Here is a 20,089-nt window from a genome sequence, read left to right as displayed (position 1 = left end):
ACTTCTAACCCTTTTGATCATTTAAAATTTTATAGAACCAACATGATGATATAGGGGGCAGACGAAGCTCTAATGTACAAAGGTCTAGCTACTATGTTGAAAGACGTAGCTTGATCTTGGTATAACAATCTAGAGCTGAGGTCAATCAACACATTTAAGGAACTCAGCCACTCATTCTTGTCTAGAATTGTGAGTAGCTGAAAAGTAAAGAAAACGACTCTAAGCTTGATGTCAATTCACCAAGGGCGATATAAAACTTTAAAAAGCTATGTCATGTATTTTAACGTAGAAGCTCTACAAGTTAAAGACCTAAAATAGATGGCCACTGTTGTCACACTAATAAGTGGACTCAATGATAAAGAATACCATTAAACTGACATTATCGCTAAACCGTCAAAAATTTTGGCCGACGTCTTGCTAATAGCAAAGAAATACATTAATGCTAAAGCTACAATGAAAACAAATCGAGGTGAAATAGGCATATCTCCTTCTTTGACTATCGAGGTAAAAAAGGCTTATCCCCCCTCTCTTTAGTCATAAAAAGGTAAGGATTTTTACAATCTTCCTTTAAGAGGGAGACCATATAGGGCTAAAAGCCATAGAGGAGAAAAAAGCTATACTACATTGAATACCTCCCATGAAAGGATTTTAATGTAAATTGAAAGAAATTTTGACCTCATAAGGCCTAAGCCACTAAGATAGTATACATTGGGAGATCTGACAAAAAAATGTACTTTTCACAAGGACATTGACTATAATACCAAAGATTTTATCGACTTAAAAAATGATATTGAAGTTTTGATAAGACGAGGTTAGTTAAGGAGATTTGTAAGACAAAGAAAACAAGACCAATATAGAATGGACTATAGATAGGACCACAAAACAACCACCTATGGTAGAGAGGAAAGAGTAAAGCAAAGAAGAAAATATACTCGAAAAAAAGAGTCAAATAAAAAAGAGGGCCAAGCTAACAATAGTAAGCTAGTTACTGGGGTAATTAACATGATCACAAAAGGTAGCTTCACTTCGGCTAAAAGGAAGTTTAACTTAGGCATGGTAATGGCAGTAGGCATCTTTGCTATAAAAAAAAGATTAAAAAGATAAGTCGATCTCATTTAGCTCAAAAGATCTTAAGAGAATCCAACACCCATATGATGATGTCATAGTGCTCATAGTCTAGGTGTATAACTATACAATCAAAAGAATCATATTTGATAATAGGAGTTTGACTGATGTTTCATGTACTATAGCTATTTGAAGAAAATGAGGGTTGAAAAAGATCACTTGAAGTCGATATCCACCACATTAGTGTGGTTTGGGAATGAATAGGTGTGTGGTTTGGGAATGAATAGGTGCCTATAAAAAGAATTATCAAGTTTCTAATCTCCTTAAGGATTGAATTGAAGATAATTACCTTGATCGTAAAATTCATGATAGTGGATGTCCTATCTACCTATAACATGATATTAAGCCAACCTAGCTAGTCTATTATATGGCTTATAGGCTCAACTCTCCATTTGAAAGTGAAATTGTAAACACCTGGAGGGGTTGAAGAAGTTCGAGAAGACTAATCCACAGCATGGCAATGTTATGTTAAAACAATGAAGGGTAGGATTGAGAAGTAGGCAAGCAGCTCGATCGATATCGAGGTTGAAAGCAAAAAAGAACCAACATAGAGAACCAATAAAAAATAAAAAATCACTAACAAAAGCACAAAACGTAAGACCGACCTGAGAGAAGCATGCTCTTCAGCCATTTTGAGCTCTTAAGCTATTCTGAGCTCTTAAGCTCTGAAAAAGTTTAACTTTGTTTCATTTTTTGAGATAACATTAGAAACAATTGAGTTCTTAAGCCGGTGCAAACACTTTGATATTACTTAGACTGAGCTAACACGTCGACCAAAATATAGTATAAAATGAAAAATATATTTCATTTTTATTAATACGTTCAACAAGTTCTTCAATATACCTATCATCACGTCGGGATCTATTTTTGCAAAAAATGATCCTGATCGAATCAAACAAAAAAGATAATTAATTAAAGACTAGACTCAGACATAAACCAACCCGAACTGATCGAGGACTTCATGACAATCTCATTCTAAAATAACATTTTTGAAAAAAACATGTAGATTGGAGCTAAGCACCAACATAAAGACTAATTGATTTAACTTATAAAAAATAATATTGACCTATTTTCTTGAACAACATTCGACATGCTCGAAATTAATACTGAAGTGATGGTTCACAAACTACATACTAATCTTGAGGTAAAACTAGTTTGACAAAAGAAAAAAAACTTTTCCCCTAAAAGACAACAAGCCATTGAAGAAAAAGTTAACAAATTATTGCGAGGTAACTTTATCAGGGAAGTTTACTACCCTGAATGGACAGCCAACGTGATCATGGTCAAAAAGCACAGTGAAAAATGAAGAATGTGTGTGGACTTTACCAACTTGAATAAAGCTTACCCAAAAGACAACTTTTCTCTCATAGCATAGATCAACTAATAGATGATAATGCCGAGCATGGCCTCTTCAACTTCATGGATGCCTATTCTGGATATAATCAGATCAAAATATTGAAAGAGGATAAGGATAAAATGGTTTTTATTACTAAAAAAAGCTTTTATCGTTGTAAGGTTATACTTTTCGAATTGAAAAATGTAGGGACAACCTACCAAAGATTGGTGAATAATGTGTTTAAAGACCAAATCGATCACAATATGAAGGTATATCTGATGACATGATAGTCAAGAGTAAAAGTTTGACCGAGCATCTGAAAGACCTCAGAAAAACCTTCAACACTTTGAGAAAATATAATATGAGACTTAAGGGTTACATTAGGCAAGTTCTTGAACTATATGATTAACTAAAGAGGAATAAAAGCGAACCTCAAAAAGGTTTAAATAATCTTAAAAATGAAGGTGCCGACCTTGGTAAAGAAAGTATAGAGGTTAACAGGTACAATTGTCTCGTTCAGTCGATTCATGTCCAGATAGGCAAAATAATGTCTACCATTATTCAAAATTCTCAAAATATCTTTAACTTTAAGTGGACTCTCCAATGCCCAAAAGCTTTTGATAAACTCAAAGAGTTTTTATCCTTTCCACTTGTCCTATCTAAATCAAAGACTAGCAAAACACTGTACTTTATACTTAACTAGCCCAGATCCAGTTATCAGTTCGATCCTAATCTAAAAAGAATAAAGGAAACAACAAATGATCTATTTTGTAAGTAAAGTATTGACAGGGCTTGAAGTAACTACAATAGTGTAGAAAGATTAGCCTATGCCATTGTCACCTTGACCAAGAAACTCAAGCTATACTTCCAAGCCCACATGATCCACGTCTTAATCGATTAGCCACTGAAGCAAGTTTTACAGAAGCTTGAAATGTCAAGAAAGCTAATAAAACAGGTAGTAGAGCATGGCGAATTTGACCTATACATTTCTCTCAGATCAACATTAAAATCATAAGTACTAGCAAACTTTGTCATAGAGCATACTTTGGTACAATAGGAAAGATAATCTAAGAAAAATGAAAAAGCCCTAGATAAAGATGATTGAAAGCTCTATGTCAACGAATATGTTACAAGCCAGAGTAAAGAAGCCAGCCTCATTTTGATTAGCCCAGAAAGGTTATAGTACCCATACACTTTTAGATTCAAATTTAAAGCTAAATGTTCAACACTAAAGCAGAATATGAAACATTGATAGCTATCCTAAGGTTGGCAATCGAGCTAAATGTTTAACATATAACTAGTTATAGCAACTCCCAACTAGTGATCGACCAAATAAATAGAGAGTTCGAAGCTCAAAAAGAAAAAATTCAAAAGTATTTCGACAAAACACTAGCTTTGGTAGCTGATTTCAAGAAAGCTAAGGTGAAAAAGATACTAAGATCAAAAAATTCAATAGCAGATTCCCTATCTAAATTAGCTTTAAGAGTAGCAATAGAAAGTCCATATCGAGTTCTAGTAGAAAAACTAGCATATAAAAACACCAAAAACAAGCTCGTAAGATAAGTCATAGAGAAAAAAACCTGGATGATGTCAATTAAAGCATACCTAACCATGGGAATGTTACTCAATAAAAAAGTTTAGGTTAAGGCACCAATGAAAAAGGCCTCCCAATACACAATAATTAAAGATAAATTATACAGAAGATCATTTGGCCTACCCTATTTAAGATGTGTTGATAAAGAAAAAAAAAGTATGCCCTACGAGAAATCCATAAAAAAATATGTGAAAGTCATATTTGACCTCGGACTTTGCCTTATAAAGTGTTGAGGCAGAGCTATTACTGGCCCACCATCAAGATGGATGCGATGAACTGGTGAAGAGATGCAACAAGTGTTAAAGATTTACCCATGTCAACATATCCCTTTAACTAAGCTCACTCTTATTATTAGCCCGTGGCCATTCATGCAATAAGAAATGGATGTCCTCAGACCATTCACCCTAACCACAGGTTAGAAAAAATTTATTTTACTGGCAGTAGATTACTTCAAAAAATAGTTAAAAATCGAAGCCCTAGACACCACTATGAAAGCGTAAGTCAAAAAATTTGTATGAAAAAACTTAGTCTGTAAATTTGGATTACCTCAGTCTATAATAATAAACAATAGCAAACAATTCAAAAATCCAAGGTTTAGGGAATAGTGCTCAAATCTTCACTTTGACTTCAGATTCACGTCAGCTACCCACCATTTATCCAATGAGCAGGCCGAAGTCACAAATAAGACAATATTAAAAGTTCTAAAAAAGAGGCTTAATGCGACAAAAAAGAAGTGGATCGACGAGCTACCGAGAGCTTTGTGAGCCCTAAGGATGACCACGAAAGTGCCCACTAGTGAAACCCTTTTTCACGTGGTATTTAGAACAAAGGCCATAGTATCTATTAAAATCAGCCTGCTGAGCTTAAAAGTTAAATTGACATCAGAAGAAAAAAAATGAAGAGGCGTTTAGGGTCGATTTCAACCACACCAAAGAACAAAAAAACATAGCCCTAACACGGATTGTAACCTACCAGTAAAAGGTAGCCAACTATTAACCTTGACATAAGAAGGACCATATATTGTTAAGAAGGTCATTCATAATGCGACCTACAAATTACATAATATAAATGGCAACATCATTCCAAAGATATAGAATGCATACAACTTAAAGATTTGTTATTAGTAGCTTGGTATAAAATGAGCTCACACTTGTATTATTTTGTGAATGGCACTGTCATTCTAAACATGTGAAATACAAATCAAGTTTATTACCAGTAAATCGGTACAAACCAAGCTCACATTTGTATTATTTTGTACACGAACACATAAATTAAATTATCTTCAGTAAGCTTACATTTAAATGATTTGAAGAAATTCAACCTAGAAATTGTAATTATGTTAATCTGATCTAAGCAATTATGTAAGCCTTCAATTTAATTATTCATATGAAGATAATTTAATTGTACTTAAACTTGTGCAAATAAAAAAAATGATGATAAATCCAAGTTAAGACTTAAGAAAAATTTTATTTCTATTTCATTGTGACAAAATACATCAGTTAAAGTATAGGAGGTCATTGTAAAAAATTGACCTTAAAGTCAAAAATTTACAAAGTCAAAAAACAAAAAATTATAGAATTTATTTATCAGTAGCAGTAGTGGTGGAAAGAGCACTCTTATCAATAGGGGTAAGAGGGATGACCTCACCCTTGACGACTTTCACATTTTCCTCTTCGATCCCTAAGGTAACCTTCAGCTATTTTTCAAGGCCTCATCTTCATCTTTCTCTTTTTTATCCTTCTTGGGCTAATTTCAACAAGACCTCGATCTAATATTATTAATGTCAATATCATAGAGGTTAAGGTAGAGAGAGGAGAATTTGAAATGTACCTCATCTTTGGCTAGTAGAAAGGCACCAAATACGTTCTTTTTGAAAAACTCTACTTTTACTCAAAAACATTCATTGGAGGTCTTATACTCTTCCACAGCTTTTACTTTCAACTTTTCTTCCTTCTTATCTCGAGCTTTCAATTGGGACCTTAACCTCGTAATTTTGACCTGAGTATTATTAAGCTTCAGCTTGACATTTTCTTTCGTAGATTCGACTAAGGCTTTTGTCAATCGAGATGGCCTCTAGCTTCGCTGTCAGCTTATCTACCCTTTTTCTTAGCTCAGCTTTTTTTTTATAAGACACACTGAGGCTTGACCTGACGTTAGCCAATGCCTCTGAGCTTTTTTTATACTCCTTGACGAGGGCAGTCATATCCTTTTTAACCTTTAGCATATGCCTCATGGTAAGATAAGTATGATAAAGGGCTTAACTGCTGTTCTTCATAGGTTAATATGAAAACTTCTTTTGGACTGAGCAAAAAGACCTAAGAATTAGAAACATAAAACAATAATAATAATAAGAAACTAAGCTAAGGTCAGAAAATACTCATAAAGAGGAAGAACTGTGACTTTACAAAAACTTATGGCAACGTCAAAGTTAGAGAATACTCTAACCCCATAGATATTCTCTCCAAATTAGGCCTTAACACTTTAGTTTTAGGGTTATTAGGAGCAAAGGACAATATCTCCACTCATGGTCTTTTAACTAGAGGGGATGGTGTCAATGCCGATGTGAAAGACAAGTCTCGACCTGCCCTAGCTTTTGACTTTCAACCTAGAAGAGTGTAGGGTTAGCTGTGTTGACCATTTTGTCTTTCCTACATGATGGGATCCTAAGTCGAATCTTCTTTTTACCTTTTTTAAGCTTCAGGGTGTGTTGGTATAATGAGACATCTAAGTCTTCACTATCGACCATCTCTGCAAAACTAAGCTAATAATTAGATAAAAAATTAATTTAAAATAAAATCCTACGAGGTTACCTTAAACCTACCCCAATACTTTATCTTGTTTATCACTTTTGGGGATGTTAGCTCGTGAGCATCGATGATGAGCTCCCATTATGTGTAAAATCCAAAATTTTTTCCCCATCTGATAGATCAGAGATGGAGATGGCCATTAGTACATCCACAAAAGAGCCAAATGTCCTTTTTAGTTTCAAACCTTAACTTTTTACTCACCATCTTTAATTGCTTTTTGTTTCTTAAGGCATAGGAAGAGTAGCTTTCAATTCTTTATTGAGCTCAAAAAATCAGCATGAAGTTTTTTATTTGACTGAGCTGTGATATAGAATTACCTATTGTCACTAAGATATTTTTTAAGAGAGAAGTATTCCTTGAATATAGGGAAAAAAAGAAGAATATTTAATTATTGACAAAGAATAATAAAAGTGACTATGTACCAAATAGAATTTGGGGTAAGTTAAGTGATGGTTAATTTATAAGAATTAAAAATTAAAATAAATAAAAGATAAAGTGAAAATCTCAGACTGACCATGAATGAATCCTAATATACGTAGAGTCGATGTGACTCTAGCCTATCAGTGACTTGATCTGAGAAGTTTGACGTTATTATACTATACCCCTCTTTGAGAAAAAAGAAAATGGTTCTCAGAGCTCGAATGTGATGAACCGAGCACATGTTAGGATAATCTTTTGGATTTACTCTACCCTTTGGCTTACTTATCATGTCTTTGAGGATCACGTCGAGGTCACACAAAGTATATACAAAGACCTTGACGAGTTCATCTAGCTCTACAAGACTCTCCCTTTCATCATCACTTTCCTCGAAACCCTTATCGTCAAAAAAATTTGACCTTTGGGGGGAGATGGATCCTGAGGAAAAGCATTGAATAAAAGTAGCTCAATCCTGAAGAAAGAAGGATAAGGTGGAGACCCCTCATGAGAGGATGAGATGTCCAAAAAAACTAATTAAAGGGAGAGTATAGAAGTGGCAAAAGATGTAAAAGATCAAACCCCAGAAAAAGGAATGACCAAAGAGGAAGAAAGATTAGCTATAGAAGATGGACCGACTTGAAAGATGGGAAAAATAAGTGGATGTTGAAGTTTGAAGTCAATCTGAGCATACAATTCTTTCGTGCTCAAAACTTGCTCACCTTTTGCCCTAGCATTCTCTTCGTTATGCTGCTACCTATCCTTGGATATCGAGTTGAACCAATAAGCTGTCCTTTCATAGTTGTAGCCCCCAATAATAGTGAAAATCAGGTCATCATCCTACTGCTCTTACTGATCTCCTTTTAGCTTTACCCTATAACTCTCAATCTCTCCAAAACTTATACTAAAAGACATGGTTAGAAATACGTACTGAAGTGGATGTAGAAAAAACTTTGAAAGCTAGTAAGCTGTTGAGATAAAAAATTTTAGGTTGGATTGAGAGCAAAGAAAACTAAAGGTGGAAAGCTAAAGCCCTACCAGCCTTTTATATAAATGTGCTACAAACCAAATGGATAACACATTCTATGCCACATGTTGAAGAACGGACGGAAGACATTTTTTCATCTTTCTAATTTAAATTTTCCTACTTAAACTACCTCTTTCCACATTTAATGCCATCAAACCGGCCTAACTAGATGAACCCCAAGATGGGCTATCTAAATCGGACAGTCGTCTGGGGTAAACCGAGAGCCCGATTTACTTTCAGAGGCCAAAATAGAGGCTCAAATCTATATTTTAAAAAAAATACAAGTTTTACCACTATTAGATGAACTTCAACACTAATCTTGAATTACCCCAGACAATTATCATCTCGACAATCTTTAAACTGATTATTCACTCAATCTAGAACACATACGCAAGATCGGATAACCATCAGGTAGGATCGTGGTTCAAAGCTGATCATTGTCCAAAACCGACTTCCCATTGCAACGTCAACCTTCGACGAGCCAAACTACCAATTTGTTCCTTCAACCAATTTGTCCTACACCGGGGATGTTAGTCATAAATTTGGCGATCTGATACTCAAACCTTCTAATAGAAAGACAGAGTGTTAGGTGCATTTGATGGTCAAAAAGGTATAGTAGTCTTTTTTCCTCTCAAAGCCTTCAGCAAACAATAAGGGGCATCTTTGTAATTTATGCCATAGTTAGTGCCACCTTAACTTAGCTCTAGCCTAATTGTCTCCTTATGTTCCCTCTCAGCTTACTTATAAATATGAAGACTCAAGCACCATAAAAGCAAGTTCATCCCATTCATTCTCTCTCTCTTTCTCCTTCTTACTTTCTTACTTTCTCCTCGACCTAATCTTCACTGACTTGTGTGTCAGAGTGCAAACGCAAAAAATATCCCCTACCTTTATCTCTAACCGTCATTCCTTTCTACATTTACAAAAATATCCTTAGGTCGAAGCTCGACACCAACAACTATCTCCATTATTATCTGCACTTGCAAGAAATGGGTTAAGTATTATCGCCAAATGCAGTAGAAACAAATTTCACCTAGAGGGCCAAGCCTTAGAACTTACCTTTTATTGTTGCTGATGTATCAGTAGTTAAATTTGGAGGAAAGTTACTGGGTGAGGCGAAAGAGATAGAGTGTCAGCGGTTGGTGTGAAGGAAGATATACAAATCCCAACGCATACGACAGCTTGGTGTCTCGACATAACCCCCTTGATAAGCAGGACAACATACTGTATACCGACGCACCAATGTCCTTAGGCAAGTTAAGCAATCACTCTGGGACAAATCTTGAGTGCACTGCATAGGTGCACGTATCGCGTCAGCCATTCCAGTTGAATACTTAGCCTAGAAGATCCCATGGAAGCTTTTGTAGCCACTGCCTCCATTAATTCCCCCGAAAGCTGAAAAGATTGTGTTACATTCGATGCGTCATTGATGTCATTCGGGTTAATCTTCTGCTGTATAGGATCTAGAGCTAGAACCCCAAAAAGGATTGATTTGAATAACATACTAAAACATGGAATATCACCATCCATGAGAATGTTTCTTTCTGGTTTGGACAGCTTGCTACCAGTTATTGAGCTGTAAATTTGACATACGTAAAACAATCTTCTGCAGATTAGTCTCCTCTGCAAAGTGCTTGAGCATAAACTTTGTTGGGTTCTTGGCCAACGATGGCATTGAAGAAACCACCATTTTCTAAGACATTAATCGGGAGAGAAGGATGAGATCACGGTTTCTACCATAGATACTATTAGGGGAGAAGTTGCCAGTTTCAAAGCAGGTTCGGGCAGTCGTAAGACGAATTACACCTAAAACAACAAGGCAGAGAACAAAAACCAGGCTCTGACATCAAATTGCAGAGGGTTGAAATCCGACAGAACGAGAGGAAGGAGGGGGGGGGGGGGAGGGTGAGTACTTTTGGTTTCTCTAGTTGGATAGAAAGGTGGGCGCATGATCTCTTTTAGTGGAATTAATTTATTTCAAAACTTTCAACGCGACTCGATAATTACATGACACCAAGAATAGTCAAATTGAAAACCAATGCTTAGCACTCGGTTGACAACACTTTTTTTTTTTTTGAAGAAATAAACTTTGATCCATAGATCAGTGTTATAATCGGCATAAAAAACTATGGTTAATTAAATCAGGACATTCCAGCCCTATTCTCTTGACACTGTAAGCCATATTTTGCTAATACATGAGAAGCAATATTTATATTTCTTGATATATGTCCTACTGCACACGTTTGAAAGAAAAGCAACTTAATTCGAGCTTCATCAATGAGTGGTCCAGCAGGAGAAGTCAGTCTCCATCAATTTAAGCTTCTTGACAATACCCAATGCCTCTCCCTCCTGTACAACTCGTGTTAACCCCAAATCATGACCAAATTCCAGTGCTTTAAATGCACTTGTTGAGAAATTATTATATAAACCATTCCTATACATCATTCACAAATTCATCGAATAATCTTTCTTCATATTAGTATTTTTATGACTTTTATTTATGTTAGATTTAACCCAACTTTGAAAATACCTTCTCCAAAGCAAACCACAAAGTTAAGAAAATTAGAACAGTCAATTCATCAAATCTATGATGATATTAGTGTTCTTTGATTTTATGAGTAAATGAGTTTTAATTTGATAATTCATTAATGTTGATAATAGGTAAATATTATATTAATAAATTGAATTATCATATATGTATTATTAGTCTGGATTTAATCTACATAAAAATTTTAAAGTGATCTCTTTTATTTAAAAAAAAAAGTCAACACATGTTTAATTATAATTGAGTGACACAATTAAAGTATCAGTTTTTTAATTTTTTAAAAGTTATATTTTTTAAAAAATAAAAAATAAAAACCAACAAAATGCCAAAAAATTAATTTTTTTAATTTATTAAAAAAAATAAAAAATTAATACTTCATCAAAATAAAAAAATTTGCAAACTGGACGAGGTCGGATTGTTTTTCTAGTACTAAATGAAAAGAACAATAATTTGGCTTGGATTGGCAATATTTGGAGATGGGAACATTCCAAAGCAATTTCTGCCTCATTTTGTGCTGATTAGACTTTCCCGAGGGGAGCCATTGTAATTTTAACCATGTTTAATCTATTAAGTACAGCATTTTTAAATAATAGCCCAGAGTCCAGCTTACAACATTTTCAAATAATAGCCCAAAGTCCAATCACATTCCTTATCTCAATGTTTCCGAAGTTGGATGAACCATCTAAGTTCAAAAAGTTAGGCTTAAGTTCAATCAACAGTACTGCAAAGTAAAGGTAAATGTTGATGCAGAGTTTCCACTTTCCATGGGAGGAGTTATCGGAATTTTGTGATTTTGACTCATGAGAATTTTGTGATTTTGATCCACATGTGAACCGATCACAAAAAGAAACAGATGAAGGAAACAACGGAAGAAAGAAAGAAAAAAGAAAAAAAGAAAAGAAAAAAATGAAAATAATAATAATAATAATGGTGATAATAATAATAATAATAATAATAATAATAATAATAATAATAATAATAATAATAAAACACATTTCTTTGCACCAAAATGGGCCATGATGGGCCCAACCCACATAGGCTTACCAAAAATGGGCCTAATCGGGCCTAACCTAAGAATGGATTAGCTAAGCCCGAACCAAGATGGACCTAGTTAAGCACGGGCTAAAATGGATCCAATGGGGGTGGGACCAGAATGGACCCAATCACGCCCAAACCAAAATAGGCCCAATTAGGCCCGAACCAAAATGGGTGCCTACAGCTAGCCCTTCTTTGCACATCTTTGTTAGATAAAGATGTTGCAAAGACCTAGACACCCACCATAAACCAGAATTCGAACGATGACCTGGACTGAACCAAGGTCAAGAGATCAGAATGAAATCATAAGCCATAATAAAACAACTAGGAACCAGCCGAGGTCCAAGTAATTGATCGGGATGAAACCATGAATCATAAAGAATGACCTGGACTGAGCCAAGATCATGTGATTAGGATAGAACCATAAGCTAAAATAAAATGACCAAGGCCAAGTCGAGGTCAAAATAGATAATCGGGACGAAACCATGTGGCCCTTGCATTTGATAGTGACATACAATGCCTTAGTACTTCTTTGATCTTCTGATGGGATTTCATCATCACTAAAAGAGATATGATGCGGCACTATAAGGTTGCCTGCTATATGGTTCACATACTCCACAAAGATATTATGGGCCACATATGCCTGATTCAATACCTTTAACAAGGCATTACGATGCGGTTCAGAATTCAGGATGAGTGACAACAAAAAAATTCTGGCAAGTATCTTATTTAATTGCTCTACCACAGAGTATTCACTGTGCTTGACCAACTTCAGGAACTCACAAGCTTCTTTTTCAGGGACGAGTTTTGAAGTATCATTCTCTAATTTTTTTTGTTCAATTTGCTTTTATTTTTCTTTTTCTGACTTACTTGAAGCTTCTGGAGTATAACATCTCCAATTCTTAGTTATGCCCCTTACTCTCATTATGTGAGCAATTTCAGCCTTCAACACATCCTTTTGTTGCCCTTGAACCATTGCCCCACATTTATAATTCTAAGGTACTGTTTTATTGTCCTTATAAGAAATGGGTGTGAAATTTTGAGGGCTACCAGTTTAGGGATGGACTTGTTCCCAGCTGATTATGGTTTCTCTTTACAGCATCTAATGACAGGTTTCGACACCCACTTATCTGTCATAGCTACCTCGGCATCCTTTGATTCTTCATACAACTCTATTTGGTGAGAATCCATTAGTTTTTGAACTTTGCGACGAAACTGTTTATAAATGTCAATTGAGTGACTAGGTATTCCACCACGATATTTGCATATATGAGCTAAGCTGGGTTTTTTCACATGAGCACATGGAGCCATCGATTGTATCATTTCAGCTTTGTGCAAGGCCTCATATAACTAGTCAAATGGCATCTTGAGTTTTTCCACTTTCCTTTTCACATGTATTTTGTCTGTGTCCAAAACATTAATCGAGTGACTGGGCAAAGGATTCCCACTGACATTGGGTGTAAAATTTTCACTTGCATCAAAACTCACCAACCTTTCCTTAATTAAACTTTGCACTTTATATTTAAATAGGACACGATTTTTAGTAGAATACCCTGCTATTCCAAAATGATAGTCATAATGGGCATCAAAATCATACCACTTAGGGTAGGAAAGTTTAAGTTATTTTACAGGGATGAGGGCTATCAAATGATTTTTGTAGAGCTCTTGATATAACTCTATGTAGCTCATGGGTATAGGGTAAAATGTTGGTCTTTCTCTGGTTCGAGATTCTCTAGCATTGCTTGTGGCATTGATTGGGTGAGTGGGGGACCTTGGAGAAGATGGATAGGATGGTCGAACCGTTGATGTAAAAGTATGGTTCATTATGTAGTGGTATAGAGGATAAGCCGACCGAGTATAACTTCTAAATTGTTGCCCTTCAAGACTCACAGCTTGAGCTCATTCTCCTTCTTCTTAGGTGCTTTCTTAGAAGACTCACTCCCTTCAAGCTTGCCACTCTTAATGACATTTTTAATGATCTCCCCTGAAATTACCATATCCATAAAATTCTTGATCGCACTCTCAATCATCTTTTTATAATATGGTGATTTCAGAGTGCTTATAAATAGCACCGTAGTCTTTTTTTCTATTAAAAAAGGTTGTACTTGTGCGACCACATCCCGCCACCTTTAAGCATATTGTTTGAAGGACTCAGATGCCTTTTTTTTCCATTGCTTGTAAAGAGAGGAGATCTAGAGCCATGTCAATGATATGTTGGTATTAGTTAATAAATGATCTAGTCAAATTCTTCTATATCTTGATACAGGTCCCATTTAATTGGACATACCATCTGAAGTAGATCTAGTAACCTATCTTGAAACATATGCATGAGCAATTTTTCATTATAGCATGTGCAATCATTTTGTGACAATATATAGTGATGTGCATGATGGGGCATTTGGTACCATCATACTTTTAAAATTCAGAGACTTTAAATTTCGGTAGATTACTATATCGGGTATTAAGCAAAGTCCCACTGTATCCATAGATCCGTAGAAATCCATTCCCTTTACAGCCCTTCGTCTTTCTTCAAGCTTATTCATAGCTTGATCGATTTTAGAATCCTCTAAGGACACAACTGCTGGTGGCTTTTCTTTCTCTTTCTCCTTTGCAATAGGGAGTTGGATGGGCTCAGTTCTTTTCTCAGTGAAGATCGGATTGTCATAACTCTGGATGTTCTCATGTCCTGATGCATAAGTCATTCTCGGGTAACCAAACTTTGGAGGGGCTGTCTGTTAGGGCTGGAAAAATGGTGTAGTCGGGTTTTGTGATGGACCGAAGCCTGAAGGATTTACCGAATTAGTAGCATCCTATGAAGTATCTTCTTTCACTGATTTTTTCTTATTCATTCTTTCTAGAGCCTTCATAATTTGGCTTAATTTTCTTTTTAATGCTTCTTAAGCTATTCTAACCTTTCGAAGTGACTAGCATTATCTTGCTTCATCCTCCTTGCTTGAGCCTAAGTGTTGTACTGATGAGTAGCTATTCTCTCACCTTAGTACCACAATTAAGGATTCAATGATCATGTTATGATAATGAATGCATGAATGCGGTGTGAATGCAAGAAAAAAGAAAAAAAAAGAATATATTTGCCCTTTAAAAAAAATCCAATAAAAGAAACTTTCATTTATTCCACAGAAGTTTGTTTTACATCAAACTTAGTATTGTTCCTCTATAGAAGTGCCTAACTTGCTCATATTGGTCTTTAGCTTCCTCAATAAAATTCAATAGCTTCTGGCCATGCTTTTCTACTGGTGTGATCAAGGTTCTCAGAGTTTTAGCTTTTTCTACTATCTCACTTGCTTGGACCATGACCTTGCCTATTTGAACAGTGAAATGTTTTATATATCTCTATCTTCCCAATCCCTTTCTTTTGCCATACCACACTTGGTGAGTTAGCTCCCAGTGCTTTTCTATAAGAAACTTGACATGATTTTTCTGTTTTTTCAATTTTAATGTCAGAGTCAAAATGTGGTCTAAAAGCTCTTGCTTCTCCTATTCAATCTCCATGAAAGCATTTCCTATTTGGTCTCATTCTTTTTTTAGCTCTTTATTTTCACGAACTAGTTTTATATTGTTTATTTATTTAGCTTGTACCTATATACGTAACCTTTTACACTCTTATTGTAACTCTCTCAACTCCTTTTAAGGCATCATCCCATTCTCTGACAACTTTTTGGGCCTTACTATACTCATTGGAAACCCTGTGGACTTGGACTTCTAGTTTCTCTGCTTTGTTTTACCATTGATCCTTTTTTTCTTACAATTTTGAGACCTTTTGTCTTAGTTTCTCTTTTTCCATCTCATGCTCTAACTCTGGAAGCTTTTTATCAGATTCTTGTTCCACTGGTAAGGGATAATCCTGAGGCCCAAATGCAACCTTTTGACTTTTTTTGCTTTTCCAAACCAAATATCCCTCAGTTACTTGATCAGTGAATGGCCCTAGGCTTACTCTCTTGGGCTTCTTCCAAGCCTTAACCATATGTCGATCTTCTGAAAGGTTTCAGGATCCCCATATGAGTAATCAAATTGGCTGAGCTTATGGGTCATAGGAATAAATTGTTCAGCCCCATGCTGCCTCCTTACCATTAAGGGAGCATAACTGGTTAACCTCTATAGACCTAAAAGTGAGACCCCTGTTTCATTTTTACACTGGTATAATATAGGTTCTCTGTCCATCCATGGAGCCAACCACTTTATTTGACTAGTTGTGAGTCTCTGTAGTATACATTTCCATTCCTTTTAAGTTCTTACCTCTAGCTAAGTACTCTAATAGAATTCTCTAATCGGGTTTCAAGTGCGAAGATAAAGTTTTATGAAGGCACTTTTCTTACATTCAAAATGGCTTTTCATCCATACATAAAATAAAGGTATGCAAACCATGAAACGTGTTTTATCCATCTACCTACAAAAACTCAAAGATCTGATAGTTTTTGTTAAGATAATCGATGAAGAATTACAACCTCCTTCAATCTACTCAAATAGATCCACCACTTCTATTTCAATGTGCCCTAAGACCTTGGGAAAGATGACCAATCTATATATGGCTAAAGCAAATGCATTCATCTCCTGCTCATCATCCAAATGCTTGACAATGAAATCCAGAAGTACCCCTCATAGAATATCTTTATGGTCACCTTTCTCTCGAACATAGGAATCTACAGTCTCTTTTCGTACCTCTAACATCTAACTCAACTTCTTGTGGCTCCTTGATTTTATTATATTCTATCTCGATACAATAGATGCACACCCATCAAAATTGAATACTTTTCAATGGTAGGCACCAAATCAATCTCATTAAAGATAAAACACAGGTAGGAGGGGTCCTAAAATTGTATCATTGCTCTAATCAATGAATAGTTAACTTTTACTGATAAGAGATAGGTTATATGTCCAAACTTTTCACGGAAGGCTTCTTGCCTTAAAAGGGTCATAACACTCCATATGTTTGATAGGTCTTTCAAACTATTGTACTTGAGGAGCAAGTAGACTTCTTCTGACAATGTGGAAACATGGTTGGATGGCAAACAATCCCCTTCTTCCAATTGTCTATTTTCTGATTCGATCTTCACCTCTAAAGGAAAATCACATTTGAATAGCATAGATGAAGCACAAACCCTGATGTTCTGTGGAATCCATGAGAACTTTTACTGGAATAGTTTTAGGGCAAGAACGTTATGCAATCTGATGTTCATGAATGGGTGCAAAAAGAGATAAGAGAAGACAATGAAGTCAGTCATAAAGAAATATAGGGAAAATATAATAGTCAAGAATACAACATGACCTAGAATTTTGGATTATCTAAAAAATGTGAGGGAACATAAGGCTTTATCTATGGTTAGGCTTCTAAAGTCAACGACATGTGGTCTAGGCCATTTCTAAAAGGTTCCCAAATTGTTCCTTACATCATGGTTCATTATAGACTAGTAAGGCACCCCAATCCTAACATATCATAGGCTTCAGGCGAAAATGGTTCAATCTGAGTAGAAGTGTTTCGCAGGTCCATGCAGAGATATAAAATCTCACAAGAGTATAGGTACTTCACTCCTTCCTAAAGGTTGAGCTCGAGTGGAGGGCTTATGTTATGCACATGCAAGTGAATAATAGATAACATATATTTAAGCATAATATAGATATTTAAAGAATAGGGCAGACAAACGAAAATATAATAAAGCAAATATAAGCAATGACAAAAAGCAATTTTAAATTATTATACAACGCTTGGATAATAAGAAATCTTTTACTGGCTTGACTCTTAATAAAATTTCCAATGGAGTCGTCGAGCTGTCATAACTAGTACATCCGTGGACTTACCGCCTGACTTGAAATAAAAAGGAGTCACTACCAATCTTTTTTGGTTATGTGTGATTGGCCACCTAATTAAAACTAGCCTACAAAATAGAGATTAGATTCGGGAGTCAATTACGCTTAAAGAAGGTTGTAACACCCCTATAGTGCCCACCAAATGATGGTACCAATTTTGATTTTGTATTATCCAAGCCTTAAATCACTATTGTTTGCCAAAAATTTTATACTTCGTTTTTTTCTTTTTCCTTTTTTCTTTTTTTTTTAGTTTATATTTTATCCCTTTTTTTTACTTATTTTTTTTTCTTTTTTTCTTTTTAAAAAAATTAGAATATAAAATATAGGTAAAATAAATAAAATGAAATAAAAATTAAAAAAAAAAGAAAATGGAAAAAAAAAACCTACGAATGGGTCAGGTAGGAACGCGAGTCTGCATGCTGATCCTCAGGTTAACATGCGGATCCTAACTTAGCAAAACAACATCGTTTTGATGCAGTATAAAAGGGCCATTTCAGTGTTTTCTTTAAAAATCCCAGAAGCTTTCTCTTTCTACCCTTCCAAAATCCTCTACATTCTCTTTAAAAGTCGTCGAAAAGTTCAATCGAAAACTGGAGATCTAACCAGTTTCTGGAAACCTCACCAAAAAATCCCATCAAAAATTAGAGAACCCGACGATTTCTGGAAAACCTGCTGGATCCTGGAAATTTTTTCGGAATCTAGCCGAAAACTTCAATCTTCGTCGAAAAATTCAATCGAAAAATTCAAATTTCTTCAGAAACCCAGAAAACCCAAAAAAATTCTAGAAAAATCCCCAAAAAGATTCCTAAAAAGTTCCTGGATCATCCCTAACCTTCCTAGAACCCTGTACTACTCTGAAATTACTTCTAGAAGCCCAAAATCATCATAGAATTCCAAATCAAAACCCAATCTCAATTCTTGAATCCCAAAACCTATTTTTTGCCAGAATTCCCCAAAAATTTGCCTTTTATCTTTTCTTTTTTTTTTTTTTCTCTCAGTTCGTGTATTTTTTGTGTTAAAAATTAGTCCAATTTATAGGTGTTCTGGCAAAATCAATCCCGGACTTGATTCCTAAGATTGCATTCTGTCCGAGATTTCAATTCCACAATTTCAGCAGTCCAATTTGATTTTGTGTTGACTCCCGAGAATTTTATGATTCTAATTCACATGTGGACCGATCACAAAAAGAAACAGATGAAGGAAACAACGAAAAAAAAAAAAAAAGGAAAAAAAAAAAGAAAAAATAATAATAATAAAAAAAAAACACATTCCTATGGACCAAAATGGGCCTAACCCACACTGGCTTACCAGAAATGGGCCTGGTCAGGCTCAACCTAAAAATGGATTTAGTTGAGCCCGAACCAAGATGGACTTAGTTAAGCACGGGCTAGAATGGATCCAATAGGATTCGGACCAGAATAGGCCCAATCGGGCCGACCAAAATAGGCCCAATTGAGCCCGAACCAAAATGGGTGCCTATACTACCTTTAGATATTTGATCTCTTCTAGATTTAGAAACTCAATTCTCCTAATCGATGCACAGCTAGGCCTATATTTCACATGTCCAAACCATCGCAAATGGCCCTCTTTTATCTTCTCTTCAATTTGAACTACCTATAATTTTTTTCAAATCTTTTCATTTTTAATTTTATCTCTTTTAGTCTTACTACATATATATCTAAGCATTATCATCTTTGCTACATTTGTTTTCTTTTCATGTTGTTTCTTGACAACCCAACACTCAATTCCATATAGTAATGCAGGCCTTACAATTGTGTTATACAACTTTGCTTTTAACTTTAAAGGCATGTTATGATCACATAACATGCCCAACATACTTCACCACCTCACCCATCTTACTTGAATCATATGTTTGACATTTGCATCTATTTCAGTATCACTTCAAATAATTTATTTGAAATATTGAAATTAGCTACTCTTTGGTAGTCCCTTACCATCTAACTTGATCACACTAGTACTACCCATTTCCTTATGATTACTAAACTTATGGACTATATATTCAATTTTGGATCTACTCAATTTAAAACCATGAGACTCCAATGTACTCTTCCATAATTCTAATGTCACATTAAGGGCATCACAAGTTTTTGTAACTAAAACTATATCATCGACAAATAACATACACCATGGTACCTTATCTTGGATACATTCAGTGAGCTCATCCATAACTAATGCAAAAAAGAAATGAGTACTAAAAGAAATTTTGTGCATATAGTTCGGGTCATAACCAAATCAACACAGGTAGCACCAGTCCCACTTTCCAAAACGACGCCATAAAAAAATCAATATTTTTTATTTTTCATCTTTTTGTCTCCATTTTCTCTCTTCTTTCTCTTTACAAATCTCATTGAAAAATTCAACA

Source organism: Durio zibethinus, chromosome 26 (assembly GCF_047325235.1).
Source record: "Durio zibethinus cultivar Kanyao isolate XHJ-2024 chromosome 26, ASM4732523v1, whole genome shotgun sequence".
Taxonomy (NCBI): domain Eukaryota; kingdom Viridiplantae; phylum Streptophyta; class Magnoliopsida; order Malvales; family Malvaceae; genus Durio; species Durio zibethinus.
Note: the sequence above shows the minus strand (reverse complement) of the source record.